We start from the raw sequence: 22,572 nt of genomic DNA, 5'->3' as shown, positions 1-22,572 counted from the left end.
GACAACTATTAAGAATATCTTTAGGTATCTCAAGCGAACATCCTCATTGGGAATATGGTACCCTTCGAGTTCGGGTTTCTTTGTGCAAGCGTTCTCGGATGCTGATCTTAGAGGTTGCGGTCTGGATAGAAATAGTACAACGGGAGGATGCCAATTTCTTGATGGTAAACTCGTGATTTGGCAATCTAAAAAGCAAACTTGCGTCTCCCTATCAACTGCTGAAGCAGAGTACATAGCCGCTGCCTCTTGTACTTCACAAGTAATCTGGATTCAAAGTCAGCTTCGTGACTATGGCATCAACATGAAACGAATCCCCTTGTATTGCGATTCAGAGAGTGCCATTCACATATGTCACAACCCAGTGCAACACTCAAAGAAGAAACACATAGCACTGAGGTATCACTTCATCAAAGATCATGTGGAAGATGGAAATGTCGAGATACACTTTGTAAGATCCGTTGATCAGTTAGCCGACATCTTCACAAAAGCCTTACCTGAACAATCCTTCAATCGCATTCTACAAGGCTTCAGAATGATAGAGGCTGAATCTGTTCCGAAACCACCTTTGCAGCCATAAGTTTTTGATAGGCCTGCGAATTGGTGCGAACGCTCGCAGTGACTCGCAGTCATCTTTTCATCCTGCGAATAGGTGCGAACGCTCGCAGTGACTCGCAACCAACTGTTCACACTACGAATTGGTGCGAATGTTCGTAGTAACTCGTAGTCTACTGTTCATTCGTGGTTTGGAACTTCTTGTATCCTTTATACATTTTCTTTATTTGTTTTATTTCTTTCTGTTTTTAATTTCTTTTTCAGAAAAATCAAAAATCCAAAAATATTTTATTTCTTTTTCTTTCTGTTTTTAATTTCTTTTTCAGAAAAATCAAATATCCAAAAATATTTTATTTCTTTTTCTTTCTTTTTTTAATTTCTTTTTCAAAAAATCAAAAATACAAAAATATTTTCTTTATTTATGTCATACTTTTATAAAATACCAAAAATATTAGCTAACTGAGCAGGTTTCAAGGAAAACATCTTGGTGATCTCAATTACGAATGATGGGGCAGGTATAAATTCTAAAACTTGGCACTAGTTAAGTGTCCCTAGAAGCATGTTGCTGTATGTCGACCAAAGCCTCAAAGACTTTATATGTAGAAGCCTTAATGAATCGATAACACCAATCGTTTCTTCCCAATAAGGCTGTTCATTCACATAAGTCATGAGCTACCTGACTCTTCTCACATCGAGTTAAGAGTTCACTGCTTAGTCACTTTCGCATAACAGAGGTACATTCTGTCTATGGAACCACCTCATACCATTTTTCCATCACTTTCACGTTCATAAATATAACCCTTGAGACTCTCAGAAATTACCACTGAGGCTTATGGTTATAAGCAATTCTGTGTTTATGATCTTAAATTTGTTATAACCACGAATTGAGTGAAACCCAAAATCCAACACATATATACGAATTGACAGTGAACAATATACATGTTCTAGATATTTCACCTTGGAATTAATGAATGTCCACCTTCGTGGTCAGTACCAAGAAATCTCTTTTTCTTTTTGTGTAATCTTCATGAGACATTCTAGACCTAAGACGTTTCTTCCCAATAGATCCAGTTTTTATTTTTCTTGAGATTTCTATATTTATCCTTGTCACTTAAAATAATTCCAAATATACTTGTTTTTATGGCTACACCGGTCAGAAAAGTACTTCACTCGAACGTTCGGACTTATATCAAGTTTCGTAGTTTGGTTGAAGATAAAACCACCCTTAAATCCTAATGAAAAGATGCCTTTCATTGTTTCTCAACAAACATGTGATCGTAATTCAACGGGAAACCACACAGACACTTTAGAGTCTCTCTTGACTCCGAAGGAAGAGATCATTGGCTGGGATCCATCTGTTTCGTGTCCTAATAAGACATCACTATAATCCCTTAGAATAATATTGATTTATTTCTTTATATTTGGCACACTCTCACACGAAGATCCTTTTGATTTTCCAAAGTCTGGTTCGTGGTCATCATATTTACTTTTAGTTTCAAAGACAGATTGATAGGTATTCATTGCGAAAGTTCATAAAAGAATCAACTGAGAAAGCACGTAACTGACGCGACATCTTAAAGGATAAGATTGGGCGCGAGAATTTGAAACGACGCTAATTTGACGCCGCCTGACACATGTAACAACTGTCAGTTACGCATTTTTAGGCGCCTTTTCACTAACCGATGCAACCAATCGACAATTTTCTCTCACCTAATACTCCGTATAAAAGGATTTCGACGCTTCATTAATTAATTACTACTCTCAAAAAGCAAACAAATCCTCCGATGATTATAGTCTCTACTGTTCATCGTCTTCTTCATCAAGCTTCAATGGCAGCTTCTTCAGAGACTCCTTCAGTTGCAGAAAACGTGGCCCAGTCCTCAATCCTCAACCTGAAAGCCAATCAAAACTTGATCCTCGATCTTGACCCAGCGAAATATGAAGTGTTTCTCCAACCAATCGTCGAGTGCCTGAGGTACTCTCCGCTCGTTATCGCGCTTACCAAGTCTGAAATTGTTCCTCTGGTGCATCTCTCAAAGGCTTACTCCATTGCCAATTATACAAAAGGGGAAGAACTGATCTCGTTCGAGATCTTCAACCGTAACATCCCATTATTTTCTGTCTTGTAAAGTCAACCCTAGTCAACCAAAGTCAAACGGGGATCAACTAAGGTCCTTTTTATTGTTTGGGTTTTTATTTAGGTTATAGTAATAACCTTTACTTGTTAAAAATCCTTAAAATAATTGTGGTTGAAATAGGAAGGAAATTCTTAAAAACCATGAAATTTCGCATCTGATTCCTTTGCTTCTGACCGCAAACACTTCGGGCTGCAAAGGGTTTACGGCCGTACACTCTTCGGACCGTACACCCCTCGCAGCCGCACACACCTCAGATCTTATCACATTGGGACTCGTTCTCGGTCGTAAACACTAGCCGACCTTGGACCGTAAATGAGGTTCACGACCGTGAACCCCTCGGACCGTGAACCCTCGCATATATATTCATTTCAGCCGACTTTTCTTCATTTCTTACACTTCCAAACACAATTCTAAGCCTTTTTCTCTCAAGTATCATCCACCAAGAACATCATATCTCCTCAAGAACACACCAAGATCATGTTTGTTCATTTTATTCAAGTGTTAAACACTAGTTCTTCACAAGATCTAACAGGTATCAATTATTGATCTTGTTATCACTTCAAGAACACCCTTCTATCTTCATTTACTAGGCTAAAATCCATTGATTTCACTAATTTTCATGAAGAACGCGAAGAACACGTGAAGAACACGAAGAACAAGTACCTCAAAACCTTTGAATCTTCTTAGAATCTGGTCTAGAATCATCAAGTGTTCTTCATTCTTCAAGAACACCTGGCCGTGAACTCCTGGCCGTAAACACCTGGCCGTGAACACCTATCAGTTTCCAATTTAGCTTCTAACACTTCCAATTTGTAAGTTATACTTACAAATTAATACAATTTCTAATCATTCCTATGATTATTTTAGCTAATTGGAATGCACATATGTTATACAAATTATTATATAGGACTTGTTTTGTTGCGGGATTTCACTCGTGGAACTAAACATCCTATACCGAATCATCATTTGAATCACCCTCCAAAAAGTGAGTTCATACCCCCGTATTGTCATAGTTTTTACTGTACAAGTCTAACACAAAGATTTTGTGTTATAAACAAATGGTTTCAAAATATCTTATCAAAATGGATTTCAAATATCATCAAATGAAATGGTTTCAAAGATTGTGTTAAAATGACATTAAGTTATCAAAAGTATTTCAAAATATTATACTTCTTTTAAATGGTTTTATAAAAACTTATATTTATCCTCAGAAATCATATATATATATATATATATATATATATATATATATATATATATATATATAAGATTTAAAAGGCTTAGGACTGATAATCCACTTTAGTTCCTTTTCCTTGTTTGGATGTGGGATTATAAGTATCGGTTATTTGTCCGAGTGTCATTTAAATTTTACTTATATATATTTGTATATGTATATAAATATAAAAGCTATTTCATTCAATTCAAATACCCTTTGTAACATGTAGAGCAAGGGGTTGTATTCATGAACAGTTAGTATCAATTCAGAAAGTACATATAAATTATAATAGGTATAATTTATGATTCATAGAACATTAATTCACGATTCAAGTATACTAAAGTACACTATTTACAAGAACAAGGGTTTTGATTCAAAACTAATCAAGAGTATACATTTTTCATATACTAATTCAAGGGCATACTGTCAATCATTCATTTCAGAATGATTGAGTTTTCATAACTATTATACATGTAACGTTTATATGCTTTTTATGAGTTATTTGATTCAGGTTGTTTAATTCATTTAAACAATATAGTTAAACTCCTGACTCTCCAGTCGGGGATCGAAACAATGTGTGTATAGATCTATATTGGGATTAACAACCCCGCACTCAGACTGCTAGCTACAGTCAGGCATACACGCCTACGAGTGACAGTTGTTATCAACAGCTTTCAGCGTACTCATAGCGTTGGGTCAAGCCATCTAGTCAGTATGGTTATAATAACTCATTAAAAAGATATTAACAATATGTTAGTGTATAATTAACTAAACATAAGTACCTTTTCAAAGTACTAGTTTACAAGATACAATTTACATGATTACATTACAGTTTACAATAACAGCTGGTGGAACCAGGCATACTCACTAGAACAAGTTTTACATAAAGGAATACAAATACAGAACATTGGTTTACAAATAGAACGGTTTTATGAGATTAAAACTACTTGTCATATACAGCAGAAAATATAGGATTTTCTAGAACAGTTTACATATTCAAGAAACAGAAACATACTTTCAAACATAAATACTTATGCACTCACTCAACTTTATGTTGATACTCTCTTTTCAATTACTTGTATTCTCAGGGAATCAGTAGACAGGTACTCCCCGAGCTTTTGAGAAGACGGAGCTACTTTGAGTCATATCTTCTTCTTTTGTATAACTATTTTTGGTATCAATATACAATGATTGAACACATGTAAATATTTATACTTTTTAAATACAATGGTTGTTTGTACTTTGATTACTATGATGCATGTGTTGTGATACTGCAAATGAAGTCCTCGACCCCCAGACGTTTCTGCCGTCTGGTTTGGGGGTGTGACATCAACAAAACGACCCAAATAACAAAATTGAGGTATGTCAACTTCTAGGGCTTCCACACGGTCGTGACCTAATTGACCTTGAGAGTGTTTCTAACTCAGCAATCCTGGAGATGTTCTACCAGATGGGCTACAAGGAAACATTGGTAGCAGTTTCTAAGTTCAAGAAGCCTAACTTACCGCCGATGTGGAGCTGTCTATTCATGATGATCTTCAAGAGCCTCTCAGAAAGGGTTACTGGCTCGGACTGTGCAAGCAAGATGTTCATGACTGTGATGTACGACATCTACTCCGGCATCAACTTGGATTACGGGTCTGTTCTTTGGTCTCAGTTGGTTCAAAGCACTCTTTCTACCACACGACACAGTGAAATCTTCTGTGCTCGTTTCTGGACTATCATCGTTCAAAGGGCGATTAGCAAACTCAACGTTCCTGTCTTGGAAGGGTCTTGTATGGCTTCGATCCAGATTTTCCACACAACGAACATCATACTCGCTGATAAGTCAAAGTTCAGCTTTATCGGTTCCATTCCTGAAGCAATGCTTCGTGATGTTCCGGCAGCAAGTGATGTGCTGCGAGCGTATCATAGTTTGCCCGTCTCAGGCTTTCGCCCCTTGTCTGAAGAAACGCGAAAGGTCCTCGATGAGGCGGACAAACCCAAGAAGGGAGGCAAGAAAAAGGCTGTGAAAGTTGGTCCATCTGAATTAGTTCAATCGCCAAAGAAGAGCAGTAAACGAAAACCCGATGCGGAACCTTCCGAACCACTAAAGGCTCCAAAAAGGAAGAGAGTCAAGAAAATGGCTCGTCGACCACGAACGCCGACACCAAGTGATCAAGAGGATTCACAATCACAAACGGATTCGGAAGTTCCAATTCAGAAGGAAGTTCATAATGAAGAAGATGTTACATCTCACCGAAGGTTTCGGAGCCGGCAACTACGAACCCTGAGGTAACTTTCGAGATTCCTACCTCAGTTCCCATCACAAATGAATTCTTTGAATACTTTTCTGTTCCTTCACCCACTGCCACTATCTCCACTCCTATTATAATTGCTCCATGCCCACTAGTTTCATTGAGCGTTTCGTAAGTCCAAACTCCATTCTTCACTGATTCCACCGCCACCACCACTACCTCAACTATTGATCCTCTAGTGACTGTCAACGCATCTGACGCGGGGGCAGGTGCTTCGGGATTCATAGTTGGTCATTCCACTCCACCTATCTCTCCTTTCCGCCATGATGATCCAGACATAATTTTTGGGGGTGATGACGATGACTTCGCAGGATTCACCTACAGTCCATTTAACATTCGGACTGAAAGTGATGACGAAGCCCCCATCACAAAAGGGCAACTCAAGGCAATCAATGAGAAACTGGATTCCTTGCTCCAATCATCTAAAACATCATCCAGTGATGAGTATTCTCAAGCAACGATCAAGTCCTTCCTCAAGACCCTCATGAAAGAACACTCCGCCAATCTGGAGAAAATAAATAAAGATGTGGATGCTTCAGCTTTTGTATGCAACGAGATGACCAAAAAAGTCGATAAACTAATTATAGATGCTCGTTCGTTCATGGAGAAATTTCAGAGCTCATTCGAGTCCAACACATCGAAGGCTAATGAAGTTATTTCTAGCCTTGGCTCCACACTAAAAACGGAGAAAGCGAAACTCGAAGAGGTTCGCACTGGTCTTCAAATAGATAATGCCGAGCTCAACTCCTTTATTTCATTGAAGATCACGAAACTTCAAGATGACTTGGCAACTGAGAGTAAAATCATGGATGCTCTCGCAATGAAGAGTGAAAATGTGAAACTCTTAACTGTCCAAATGTAGAATACTGAGAAACGAATCAATGATTTGTTGTCTGAAAAAAAGCCGTTATGAAAAGTTGTATAGAAGATGTGAATGCACTGCTTTCGGACATCATGGAGACTCGTGACTCGATGATCATGATAACAATCAAGAAGCATCTTTCCGAAAAGCTCAGGTCAGTTTTCGCAATGCTCAACCGACTGGAAGGTGTTCTGGAATCCAACTCAATTCCGAAACAAGGGGAGAAGAAGTGAAACAATCCAAGAAGGAAAACCCCAAACCTTCAGTCAAGCCCACTGTCAAGCCTAAAAACGAAAATGAACCGAATGGTAATGTAGCTTCGGATTCTAAAGGCAAAGAGAAGATGATCAATGAAGAACCAATCATTGATAAAAGTGAAGATGAAGAGCCAGACGAACATGAACTAAAAAGAAGAAGAGATCGTGAAGCTCAGATAGATGAGCATCAAAGAATTGTTCGCGAGGCTGAAGAGAAGGAAAAAATCGAACGCGAAGCTCAAGTCACGCTGGAAAGCCGAAAGCTTTTGTTTCTAGTATGGAATATGAAGTGAATTCTTAGTGAGGTTGTGGATATGCCGAGCCTTTATTGGTTGGAACCAGTTGTGTCTTTTGATCTGAAAAATTCGCAAGATTCGCAACTGGATCTTCCAATCACTCCGAAAGCCTTCAAGTTTCACAGTTTTGTGAAATTGCGAATGCTCCTCCAACAGAAAGCGGTGCAGACCACTTACTTTTCTCGTTCTACCTCAAGCACATGAAGCCGCAGTACGAAACCTGGAGCGCAAAAAAGATAAATGATGTGAAGGTTGTTGGTCCAATCGAAACTGAAAGCTTCCCGAATGCAAAATTTAAGGTTGCTAGAGGTTCAACGAGTCAGCTGTTTGAGTTTACCCTTGCCGATCTTCCATGTCTGAACTCATATGATTGGATCATGCTGTACAACTTCTTGTTGATGGATGAACAGAAATACGAGCCCATTGTTTCTCACCTCAAACAAATGCTCGTTTCGTACATTCAAGAGGTTGGGAACATGGATGTTGAGATAGCTACTGTACTGCGAAAGAAGCCAACTGTACTCCCCAAAGATAACCGTGATGGTTTTGACAAAATGAAGCCTGGGAGGATACGAAAGGACGGATGGTGTGTGACCTTTCAATTGAAGGAGCGAACTGATGCAGACTTTCACAAAGTTTGTTTCTTTCTCGACGACAAACATTTATTCACCACTTCGTGCAAGGAGTATATCTTGGACTTCGTACGCAAATTCAAAGGGAACAGCAAGGGTGACAAGAAGTGCTTTTTGGATATGATTCAATGGTATATACAAGTTCGCAAGGTTCTGCTGAGCGTCATTCCGAAAGTTTTTGAAGTGCAGAAGCGAACTCATTAGTGAAGGACTCCCTCCCAATCGACACAAAGGGGGAGATTGTTGAGTATTTTGTATTGCGTCTTTATGGGCTTTTGTATTAGTCGTTTGTATCTGGTTTGGGCCTGTCCACCCGTGATTAATAATGAGGGTTTTACTATTTAAGATGCATGCATGCATCGTGTATGAGTTAATCGTGTCATTGTAAACCCTACATAGCCTCTACAGTAGCAGTTCTTTATTGAGCTCTTCTGAGGCTGTGACTTATAATCATTCGACACATTCTTGATTCATATTCTGTGTTTGATTATTTTTCCTGATTGAATCTATTGGATCTTTAGAGTTTTGAACTCAACATCTTCTATATTTTTCCAACCCACAACACATGGAAAATCTATCTTTCCCAACCCACTCAACCCACTTTCCACATCATTCTTTTTTATTTAATTAAATTAGAAAATATACAATAAAATAAAACATAATAATTTTTCATTTAAAAATAATTTTTTGCTAATTTAAAACAAAAAAAAATCTAAAATAATATTAAAAATAACATTTAATTAAAAAACCACACTACAAAAAAATACACAATAATTATAAAACACGATAATTAAAAAGTACACTTAGAAAAATAACATAATTTAAATCCTAAAACGACAAGTAAAATTAACTAGTTATTATCCATAGTTGGAATGTAGACATGTTCAATGTGACCAGTAAGACTGGATCGAAGTTGGTGGTGAGTTTCAACGTTGCGCAATTCATGTACTATTTCTTGGTCATCGACTTCGTCGGTGGGGGGTCGGGCTGATACACAGGAGATATCACATCACCCTCATCTTTCAATATCGTATTGTGTAGTATAATACAAGTGTACATTTGTTTTTGTTTTCTTCATCGTCATAGCCCATGCGGACATTTTAATATGTCATAATGTCCTTTAAGGACCCCAAAAGCACGTTCAACGTCATTTCTTGCTGATTCTTGTGTCGCCTTGAACCGTTGTTTTTTTTTGTTACTGGATATGGATATGCCTTCACAAACACAACCCATGATGGATATATTCCATTTGCAAGATAGTAACCATGCTTGTAGTGTTCATCATTCAGATAAAATGAACAATTGGGTCCTGTTCCATGATATTTCTCATCAAACAACAATGATTGGTAGTTGACGTTTAAATCATTGTTCAAACCGGCTACACCATTGAATGCATGCCAAAACTATAAATCTTGTGATATCATCGCTTCTAGTATCATTGTTGGGTACTGATGGTCACCATTCATGTATTGGGCTCTCAATCCCGTTGGACAATTCCTCCAATTCCAATGTGTGCAGTCAATGCTACTAAGCATTCCGGGGAATCCATGCCTAGTTTCATGTGCTTCATATAAAAGTTGAATGTCAGTGGATGTTGGACGACATAAAATATTCGGCCTTATACATTTGGACAACACCATAGCAAAACTTTTAAAGAGCTTCACGAGAAGTTCTTTCTAACATATTCAGATACTTATCTAACGAGTCTGGGTTATAACCCTTCGCTAATTGACGTATTGCTGATGTGCATTTTGTAGCCCATTAAAACTTCTCTGATTTTTTCATCCCATGTTGTTTGAAAATCAGGATAATTCATCTCCATGTCACCAACAAGTCACATAAACAAACCTTTGCTCATACGGAACCTTCTGCGGAGTTGCGTGTGACCATAGGTTAAATCATCCGCAGAGTAATGTTGGATCAATATTCCTTTACCCTCTAAACGATCTCTTTGGATTGTGTTTCTCCTTTTAATGTTGCTTGAACTAGCATTATATTAAAGAAGAATTTGTGTCATACGAGACAATGCATGTAACAAATTATTATTGATAAGTTCATCCTAAGATGATGAATTATCGTTGTTACCTTCCATTACTATTTTTTGAATGTTTGGATTCATTTTGAAAAGAGAGGAAAGATGAGAGAAAATGAAACCAACATATATATATATATATATATATATATATATATATATATATATATATATATATATATATATATATATATATATATATATATATATAATAAAACAAGCGTACATATAGATAATCTTAATAAAATAGAAAAATAAAAATAAAAGAAAAATGAAAAGAAATAGAAATTGAAAAAATATAATAATAAAGAGAAAGATTATCCAGTCAAATGATGTCGACATTTTGAACTTCATGGGTTCTACAACTCCCAACCATATTTTGTTGCAATTTGTCGTTTCCTTTCAAGCACCGTGCGCAAAATACCTGTTATCAAATGATCATGCGGTCGGAGAAAATACTCCATATCTTGGTTCTCTATCTCTGGATCCAACAATTGAGCTTTCCGTTCTTCATTAGCTTTGAGAATGCGTAATATTTTTTTCACGGTACCGTTGTCTTGGTGCCGACAATTTGTTTGACAAGATCAAACATTTCATTTTCTATTGACATGCCGATGCCGCTTTCTTTCCTTTTCTTTTTCTCTGAGGTGGTGAGTCTTCAACACTAAACGACTGTTGTTATTGGGGGGGGGGGGATCCAGGAGGATACTGTGGATCGAAAGATGTTGTGTAGGAGTTAGATGAAGATGTTTTGGTTCGTTTTGAAGAAGGAGGCGGGGGGAGTCTTCACCAACCTTTTTTAACTAGTGCCCATTTCGCGTTGTATTTCAACCACTCCCAAGCTCGCTGATGAGGAAAAGATTTATGATTAATAGTCCACCGATACTCGCTTAGTGAAGATTGTAAAACATCAGCCTCAGATCTCCCACTAGCCATACTGTTCATCTTATAGTTATAAATGCAGATGAAAGCATTACGTTTCTTTTGAAGGTCTTTCCATTTTGAGTTTACTTGGTGTTGTGACCGATCCGAACCTCCCATTTGAATATTAAAATTCTCTAGAACCCTCTGCCAAAATGCATTGACACTTTGTTGATTTCTGCGTTCTTGATCTTTAGAAACATCGACATATGCCCTAGCCAAAGTCAACTCTTCGCGTTCTACCCTTTTCTTTCGCTTTTGGCGGTGTGTATAGTTGCGTTTTTTCTCAGCAACGGTTTGCAACTCCTCGCCGGTTTCTTCTTTGTTGCTTTTGGGACACGGGTCGTTACTAGAACTTTCAGATTCTATGTTATGATGATCACGGAACTGGAAATTCTCGGGTTGAGAAGAATGGAAATGGGTTTTTGGAACCCTTTGAGAAAATTGATGACATGGATTGTAACTCTGATTTTCCTCTAGAAGCCTAAATGTGTTGTAAGATTGTTACACCGGGAAATATTATTGTGGGTACGTTTTGGTTCTGTTGGTAGTTTTGGTATTGCTTATAGTTTGGATTTTGAAATTCTGGAAAAGAAAATGGGATATTTTGACTTGAACCGCCTTGTGTGGATTTGTGTTTTTTGCTAGAACTGGTTTGTTTAGCTTTGCCTCGGGAATCCATTAAATGTAATTGAAGGAATTAAACAAATATAAAATTTCTCAGAATAAACAAACTACAAATGAATAAAATGTGTATTCATCTTTAGAAGCTTAAATAAAACAAAAAAATAAATAAAAAATAAAGAAAAGCACACGTATGAGTATGGTCAAAGTGAAATACATTCAAAATAATATGGTCAAAAGTTAGATGCACTAAAATAAAGTGCCCAGGATAATCAATTCTATGTATAAATCAATTCTATGTATAAATTAATCTGGCATGGAATAAAGTTGGTCCCATGCATTGAATTAACTTGGCATGTTATAAAAGTCACATGATTTGTACAATACAAAAAAAGGAAAATAAAAGTAAAATAAAAAACTAACAGATTCAATGCAAAAGTTAAAGTGGACAACCTTTATTTTTCTGCATCATGCATGTGGAGCCTTTATTTCTCTGCAGCATGTATTCACACATGATTCTTGAACTCCGTTTAATTATCACTTTTGATATGATGAACTTTCTTCTTTAGATTAAATTCATACTTTTAATGAAATCAATCATCACTTGATCAGTCTTAGTTTCTGTCTAAGAAAATGAACCCAAGTAAAGCGAGAAAAATCATCCACAATGACTAATATATACTTCTTGCCATTGATATATTCAATAGTCGAAGGTCCACTTAAGTCAATATGGATGAGTTCCAAATGTTCAACTATCTTCGAGTAGATGATGATTGGATGACCTTGTCGATGTTGTTTGCTTTGTTCACAAGCTGCACACAAAGATCATTATTGAACTTTAGAACAGGTATACCTTGAACCAAATCATTTAAAACAAGTTTATTCAATTTTTTGAAATTGGGATGAGAAAGTCTTTGATGCTAAAGCCAACTAAGATACAAAGTAGCCTTCAATAGCAAACACACTGACGGTAAACCAATAATTGGTTTTATGTCCGGAGTGAACATATCTCCTTTCCTCTTCGACTTTAGCAAAACTTCCTTCGTTTCTTTGTTTGAAACAACACTTCCTTCTTCATCAAACAAAACTTGATTCCCTATGCCAACAACCAACTGAGATACGCTTATAAGGTTGTGCTTCAAGCCGTCAACATAAGCAACTCGATTAACTATAAACTTTCCATGTGTCACTTTTCCATATCCCTTAACCTTGCATTTGTGATATTCCCAAACTTCACCACTCCAACATTCTCTAACTTCCTAAAATCTCATAAGTTCTCTTTCCTTCCAGTCATGTTATGCGAGCATCCACTATTGATATACCAATTTTCATCATATAGCTCATCACATAGTACCTACAATCAATCAGAGAGATTTAGGTACCTAAGGATTTTTGGGTCCTTGTGTATTAGTGTGAAATGTGGTGTGAAGTGAAGAGTTAAAAATCCAATTTCTAACCTTCGATTTGAGTTTGCCAATTAAATCAACCACATCAATTTTTGGCAAAGAAACATAATCATTCAATATCGAACCATCAACTTTGATTTTCTCTTTTTCAACCTTCCTTTCAGAAAATTCAACTTTGGTATTTGTTTTAACTGCTTTCCATTTTGATGTCTTCGACAATGATTCTTGTAACGAAGTACTTCCACTAATTGATTCACTCAAGTAACTCTCATAAGAATGTTTGATTTTTTCTTCAGAAAACTCTTTTGATTGGTACTTCTTTCCTTTATACTCAAATGAATGATTGGAAATTTTAATTTCATTTTTTCCTTTAACAAATGAAACTTTTGATTTTTGCATTAAATTAGGATTTGGAAATCGTGGACCATCAGGTTTAAATGGTATATTTTTCTTATTCACACTCGCTGGTTTTAATTGACTCGTTTGTGAAAAATATTGATGTGGTTTTTGTTGAAAACGTGTTTGATATTGATTTTGATACCCAAAACGTGACCCTTGTTGAAAGCTTTTGTGATTTTGCGAAAAAAAAATCCTTTGAACACTTCTTTGACGATGATTTTGAAACTTATGATCTTGATCAAGCTTCAATTGTTGAATAAAACCATTTTTATTTTTGTTTTGAACACTAATGTTCCCACCTTTGTGAGAAACTTTTGATGATTCTTTTGAAAAATGAATTTTAGAAGAATTTGAAAATTTCTTTTGTTGATTTTGTGGTGACTTATGTTGTGATTGTTTTTTCTTTTGAAAATCTATTCGTTTATTCCAATAATCTTTATTCTGGGCTTTTCGTTTTGAAAGAGACTCTATCAAATATGATTTGTCAACTTCCTTTTTGAAATTTTGAACCTTAACTTCTTGATCTTTCAAGTCATCTGTTAAAGACTTGTCAACATATTTTGACTTAGCTTCGACATAAGATTGAGTTCCTTTGACAACCCAAACACGAAATTTGTCATTTTTATTTTCTTTGGATAAAGATTTTGGACTCTTTTGTCTTTGAAAAGTTTTCGATCTTTCATTTAAACCATTTCCATAAACATTTTGATTCGAGTAAAAACCCTCATTAATCACTTTCAAATTATCTTCTTTTAACAATTCATTCGACTTTGGATCAATTTATCATCATTTCTTTTGTGAAAAAAACTTGATTTGGAAATTCTTTGAATTGTGGATAGAGCACAAAATTTTGTTCAAGAAAATGTTTTCATTTTTCTTTCAAAATTTTTGAATATTCTTTTGTATCCAAAAAGAGTTGTGCTTCAACAACTTGTGGAATTTCCTTTTTACTGGAATCACTATCATAAATCACTTTCATTGTTTGTTATATTTTCAACAATAACAAACTCTTGAGTTTCATCAGTTTCGGTTTTCGAAGATGAATCATTGTTTAGGTTCGGTTTGAATCAATATTATCTTCTATTTTAGCTAAAGAAGTGATCTTCATTACAGACAAATTCAAACAATCAACACATTTCTCTTCGTCAATTTCACCGATATTGTCAGAATCATCTTCCATATCAACAAAATTTTGTTGAGAGCATTGTGTCGAAGATTTAGCTTTGTTCAAAATTTTCATTTGTTCATTTTTGGACAAAGTATCATTCAAAATATCAACCAAATTATCAGCATCCAAACATTCATCAATATTGACTATTCCTATGCATACAAATCATTTGGTACCTGATCAAACTTAGCTACCTTAACAATTATATGTTATTTCATCAACTGATTCTCTTTTAAAGTTAATAAAAGGAAGAAGTTTATGATGTTGTTCTTTACAAATATAAGAAGAATGGTAAAGAAGAGTAAGCTTTCCATACAAACATTTTGTTGTATTACAATAAATGTTTCATTGTTTTACTAGCAAACTATTGTCCATCCTAATTGAATCCATATCAATCATAATATTCATTATTTTCAACTCTAAACACTCAATCCTAGACTTTTTCTCTTCAATCTTATTTTTGGCTTCATAAATAAATGCTTTGGTTTTCTCCAACTCACTACTCATGAAAATCAACATGTCATTCACATAAGAATAGGTATCATCAATATTAGATAAAACAATATTGTAAGAATTTAAAGGAATGTTAAGAGAGATTAATAGATCATGTACCTTCTCAGTCATATGAGACTTTGAAGTGGTGGAAACGAAGCATCTTCCTTCGATCATCTCTTCTTCTTCCTCATCACTCTCTCCATCACTTCCATCATCAAACTCTTTCCACACCCTCTTCTCATCCAAATGATCACCATGATGCTTAGCGAATATGACACCATGCGTTGGATAACGCATCTCTTCATCATTTGATCCAGATGACTAGATTTGGTAGGTGCCTTCTTCCTCATTTGAATTTTTTGCTACCAAAGAAAGATTTTTCGATTTTGCCCGAAGCTCTTCGATTTTCATCGCGTAATAAGCTTCGTCTTTCACTTTCTATTTCTTCTCCTCTTGCTTCTTAAGTATACAATCTCTAGCAAGATGATTCTTTCCATTGTACCTGTTACAGTTATAACCAGAATCTACTGTTAACTTCTTCTCAAACTTCTTCTTCTCCTTCTTCTCTTCAACTTTCTCAACACTCTTTTGTTGAACACCAAAATTTGAAGATGAATTCTTAAAAGAACTGTTTTTGAAATTTCCACCAATAGCCTTCTTGTAAAATTTCTTAACACTATTATTTGAATAATAGGCCAAAACTTCGTCATCAAAATTCATCAAGAAACCTTCTTCGTTATCGTCTACTTCACCATCAGAACACACATCTTTCATGGTTGTTTTTGAGACTAAAGCTAAAGGACCACCAAAATTCATTTTGTTTGTCTCATCAGCTATCCCTTTTAACTCAGGCTCATGCGCCTTGAGTATGTTGTAGAGTTTCGACAACGAGTAAGTGTCGAAGTTCTCTTGCATTTTGATCATCAAGCAGATGTTCTTCCACTCCTTCTTTAAGCCAAGAATGAAGGTAATGTTGAACTATAGAGTAGTACAAACAACATTATACCTTGTGCACTTGTAGATCAGCTCGTTGAAACGATCATAATATGATTTGATAGATTCATTTTCCTTCTGCTTGAAATCAGCTAAGTCAGACAAGCATTGAGTCACCAAATTTTTTTTTCGTTCGCTTATTTCCTTGAAATTTCTCCTTTAGAGTGTTCTAAATCTCCTGTGTAGTGTTGCAACCACGAATGTAATGATATACAATCGGTGGCAAGGCTCCACGCAACTCATGAATGCATCTTTTATCTTTGGCTTTTTTCTTGTTACACAAAGCAATCATATCTTCATTTTGACCTACTATTCCCACTTCTTGAACACGATCTTCACGAAATGGATCTTTAGTAATCGATCTCCACAAACCTGCAACGATTCCGTTTAGATAATCGTTCATCCGATCAGCCTACTAGTCATAGTATTCCGAAAGCAGCATTAGAATCTTCGTGGATGAACCAACTAGATTAAAGAAATTCATCATAGTATTCACATTCAAAATTTCCCTTAATTCGATTTGAAAAGAAGAAAAGGTTGCAAAGATGGAAATATGATATAAACGATTGATTAATGATTGTAGAATCGCTAGATCACAGAGATCAATCAAAGAATTATGTTTTCACTTACGAAAAATGTTGAATCGATGAATTGATTCAATAAAATGAAAACAAAAATAAAATTCTTCAATTGATCTGTCGATTCCTGCTCTGATACCAAATGAAGTGTTACGAAATCAATCGAATGAGTAATCAGAGTTAATATGAACACAATGATGTAAATATAATCTAGTTTTGAGCTCATATTATCCGGAGACGATACAAGTACATTTGAGAGTAAATGAAAGCACAATGTTACCAAACGTTACCAATGACTTAAGTACCTACACTATTTATAGTGTATTCGGCAGATAGAAAAAGTATATCAGGACTTCAACATTAAAAGAGATACAACATAAATGCCTGATAAAATACATAGTGAATCGAAGTCATGTAGACCTTCGATATAGACACCCTAAACATAACTTTGACTACTACCTAAGTCATCGATATATTACAACACCTTTGACTCTACAGAATGCTATGGTCCACCCATAGTCTTATAATCACTTCCGTTGCTACAACCCAGTTGCAGTCTATCCTGCCATGGTCCACCCACGGTCTTTCTTGCAATACCGTAAAAATAATCTAACATACACATACATAAAATGAACCCCTAGTCTTCTAGACCCGATTAGGTGTTTGGGTCGTTATTCGAACCCCAGAGCCTTCATAAAACAATAATAGTTAGAGAGACTCTTACACAACCCTCGTCCCGATCCTAATTACTAACTCTATCATGCATCACCACCGATGCTCCTAGTCTTCCCGACGAGATAACCCTGAATCCTTGGCATCTTCTTCCTTGGTCATAAACTGATTGGTGAACAAAATTCCTTACAAGAGCTTCATCCTTGACAAAAATCAAAACCTGCTACCCTCCATCCTTAAATATAAACTTTGAGATGACTAACAACTTTACAATCCTGCGTCATGAATAAGTAATTCTCCCGCACTTGGAGTTAACTAGATTCCTATAACTTCATAACCATTAAAAATTCTGGGCCAAATGACACAACAAAAAGAAAACCATCGCAAACAATCATTTAATGCAGAACCAAAGTCGATAAAATAAATATCATTCAACAGATCATTCAGGATTACAATAAAACAACGATCATAAATGATACTGATAACACTAGTGAATGATGCACCCCACCGAACTGAAGAATCCCGTAACTCAAACCCTAGCCCTTGGGACTCTAAATGTCCCATTCCATCCATCCGGTAACTACCAAACTAAAGGTGTTGGATCCAAAACCATCCCACCCGTTATTTGTGGACAATCAACTTTAACACGACATTGATGATGTGACAACCGTCAAATTCAAGTCAAAGTCAAAGTCAACAACTCAAACCGGTCAAACTTAACTAGTACTTGTACGTTAAAAGTTATTCTATGTATAATAATGTGCATTTGTATGTCAAGAATTCAAGTGTCTCGGAGAATCTATGTGTTTATCAATGTAAAACCCTAAAAAGGGAGTTAAACGCATCAAAACACGACTATGGACCCTTTTGGGGACTTAAAACAATCATAAACGAAGCCTAACGGGGTTCACGAACCTTGCATTACGAGATTATACACTAATATTGACTAAAATTAAATCTCTCCCAAATCTCTCTCAAATTTTTATAGTCATCCGGGTCATCCCGACCCTTAACTTGGCCAAAAACCGCTTGAAACGGGAAGTTTACGTGAAAAACAGCTAATTAGGGCCGAAACCCTCTGAGGAACCGAACCCTCTTAGAGGCGAACCTCTAAGAGCCGAACCCTAAATAGAACCGAAGGTCCCTTGTGAGGACCAAACTTAGCCTCTCAGGACCGAACTAAGCCATCTCAGACCGAACCTCCTGCGAACCGAAGCCAGTCAGAGCCGAAACCTCCCTACACCCGAAATAGACCGAGCCCTCGGTCCATTTCGGTTCCCTGTCACCTTCGGGCCCGAGCCTCCACCTTCGGTTCCTTCTCCCTTCTCTCGGTTCTCATCTCCTAAGGACCGAACCTCGCAGGTTCGCTCCTAATTCCCGGTTTTCGACTACTTTCGCCTGTTAAGCCCGTTTTTGACGGGGATTTTTCACCAAATTCATATTTTTACCATTTTAAACTCCCTAAACTCTTATTTTATTCATTTCTCAAGGATTTATTAATTAAAACTCATTAAGAAGAATATTCTACCTCACAAGTGGGTCAAGTGTCCCCACTTGCCTTCCATGTGTCACGTCCTCATTAGCCAACCCTATCCACATTACACAAACGAAGGCAACCATCCCCTCGTCCTTGCAACTTGCTCCAACAACATCTATATAAAGAAACCCCTAGAGGATTTCTTGGCTTACTTTGATCACTTTCAAACACTTATACACTTTTCTTACACCCTTCTTATCAAGCAAGAGAGCCTCTTTTCTCTCTACTTCCAGCCACTTTTTGGAAGTGTTCTTGAGCTACTACTTCACTTTTTGGTAAGTATTCCATATAAACTCAAGTGTTATTCCATGTTTTCATAACATCCTTGAATCATCTACACACGTTTTAACACCAAAAATCATTCTTAGGATCATCCAACACTTCACGTGTTCATCAAGTGTTCTTGACTTGATACTCCTCGTCTTCGACCTTCCACTCTTCAAGAAATCACTCAAGGTGAGTTCATATCCCTACATTTTCCAGTTTTCTTTTGTTTTCATGGGGTAATACAAGTTAAAACACCAAAACATATTTGAAACTTAACTTGACAGCTTACAACAGAAAAGTTGTGACCTGTTCACGAACTGTTTTACCGAACTTAAACTTAATATTTTTCAAAACTGTTTAATATTCAAATAGTTCAAGTTTATAAATTTAAAATGAGTAATTGCACATCTCCATACGATTTTTCTACAAATTATGGTGATTTTTACAAAACTGCCTATCACTGCAGCAACAAAGTCGGACCAGGTTGTGAAAATGAACATTTGCACACTGGTTTGAGACCACCAAAAATTATAGGAAAATTTATGAACACTGTAGACTCTTTTCTTAAACTCTTCGAGTTTACGGATTCAGTTTTCGACTTACGATGATTTTTCTATGAATATTCTAAAATAGTGACAGTTAAGGGTAAAACTGTCAAAACATGTTTAAGAGTTATTCTCACCTTGTAACATGCTGAGCAAGGTGTGTACGATTTACACTTAGTATTTTCAATGTCATTTTATTGAAATACAAAGACATGCATAACAAGGTTTCATTCAAACACACAACACTTTTGATAAACTATAATAGGTATAGTTTGAGCACTTCGTTTAACAAAGAAAACAGTAACACAATCGATTTACAAAACGGGTATTTCATTACAAATTACGTGAACTTGTTAATGAATAAATTTGTGAGACATTCTCCTTCGGGGTACTCTTAAGTTCCACAAAAAAGTCCTGTAGTTACAATCAAAATCTCCTAGAGGGAGAGCGTGATAGTTGTGTATAGATCTATATTGGGTCTGACAAGCCCGCACCTAAGCTGCTTGCAACAGCTAGACCGACAGGTCTGGGGTGACAAGTATCATAACATTCCGACGACTGAAGAACGTCGAGTACGAGGTATTCGAGTTTTAACATGGTTATAACATCTCACATGGGGAATTAACAAAAACATACAGTTCACGGGATTTAGGGAGTTTTATTTAAATATAAAACCACACACATAAGTATGACGATTTACTTACGTATACTAAATCTTGGTTCAGTTAAGACTACAACAAACCTTTTAGAAAATATTAGATTTTCTGGAAACAAACTGTAACAAACTTTAAGGAACAACATGCATTTTTTTTCATTCATAAATTGCTTATGAACTCACCAGCTTTATGCTGATACTCTTTCAAAAACAACTTGTATTCTCAGGTATTCATTAATACATGTAACCACAAGATTTTTGAAGGCCAGATGCTAATGCGCAGATTTCTTTTTAACTATTTTAACATCATATGTAATTTATTTGGAAACATGTATTTTTGCAACGATGTAACCTTTTAAATTATATTTATGATGGTTGTGTTTACTTTCTTCACTATGGTTATGATACTGAGCATGACGTCCTCCGCCCCCGAACGTTTCCGCCGTTCCGGTTTGGGGGTGTGACAGATTGGTATCAGAGCTTTGTTTATAGTGAACTAAGTATATCGAACAACGTAAGATATACAAACTATAAATACAACGGGACAAAATTCTCTGACATAGCTTTTCAAAAATACTTTAAAAATAGAAATTAGTGTTTTTATAAAAGTATTCGTACTATCGCACTCATTAAATTCAGTATCATAATGGCAATAACATAAAAGTATCAAGACAAGTTGGACACCATGATTCAGCTTCGGGGTATGTAGTCAGATCTTGGATGAATATAGCCTGATCAACTATATTTAGCCAAGGTAGGACCAATGTATGCCGATGAAGGATCATGATGAGCAACAAGTCTTCAACTTACCAAAAACTTCAAGAATCAAACATAAAATACTATAGGAGTATTTTAACTCAAAATAGTAATAACCACAGTATAAAATGTGATAGCTGACTTCTTATTCCCAAAAATTTCTCGCGATATCCTTCTTATCCCTATTCTCGTACAGGCGCAATGGCAGGATTTCACTTGCCGGGTGATCCCTATTTCCCCAACCAAGGAAATGCCAGTTGGATTGAGGAAGACCCAGAGGAAGACTCCGAAGAGGAACCCATCGAGGATGAAGAACCCATGGAGGATGAGGAACCCATGGAAGAGGAAGAATCTGTAGACGGCGAAGAAGAAGAAGACTCAGATGGAACCGACTCCGAACCCGAAGTTTACAATCCACACCCTGCCCCTATTCCTCCACAACACTTCCAAGGCCCGACGCCCCAATGGGCCGAAACTATACATCGATGGAGCCGAGAGCAAGGCCAAAGACCTCCCTATGGCATGTAACGAAGTTTCTACGATCTCAGCAGAGGAGGGTCAGCCGATCGTGCCCTTCCTGTCATGGTTCACCGTGTCACACGCCACGAAGAGAAAACAAGAGTAAACACCCGCCACCTCATGGAAATTGGTGCAACCAGCCAAGTCAACTCCGTTCGCATTCGCCGGTTGGATGATGACCACGATCGAACTCGAGACCACACCAAACTTCTTCGACGGAAAATGGCCGAAACCCGAGCCGAAGTACAAGAACTTCGAGAACACCAAGCCGCTCTAGAAGGACTTCTGGCAGACACAGAACGCCAGGCGGCTGAATCAAGAGCCGAAATGAGGAACTTCGTGTCTTCACTTCGTGATCCTCAGAGCTTCAACCGCTGCAAGTAGTGTTTGCACTGCTCGCTTCAGTTTAACCCGGTTTTGCGGATAAATACTACTACTATTATCTAAGTATTTTATGTCCGATCTTGCGATTTAAGTGTTTACACTTCCGGGATCAATTAGGCGGTCAAAATTTTCCCATACATTGATATAGCATAGACCCCTTGTAGGGTCAAATTTTCCCCAATATTGTATACTAAGTTATATCAATGGAATTGACACGCTATTTGCTTTACTACATCAAGTTCATAACAAGGATTATTCTCACATTTACTGGTGGAGAAATTCATGATTGTTTGATGTATAAATCAAAGTTATATAATTAAGACCATGTCGACCTAGAAATGGTGGTTCCGCCTTGGATCCTGTTCCTTGTT

This window comes from Lactuca virosa, chromosome 3 (assembly GCF_052849685.1).
Source record: "Lactuca virosa cultivar CGN04683 chromosome 3, Lactuca_virosa_CGN04683_v6, whole genome shotgun sequence".
NCBI lineage: Eukaryota > Viridiplantae > Streptophyta > Magnoliopsida > Asterales > Asteraceae > Lactuca > Lactuca virosa.
The sequence above is the reverse complement of the archived record's forward strand: the minus strand, read 5'-3'. Positions refer to the sequence as shown.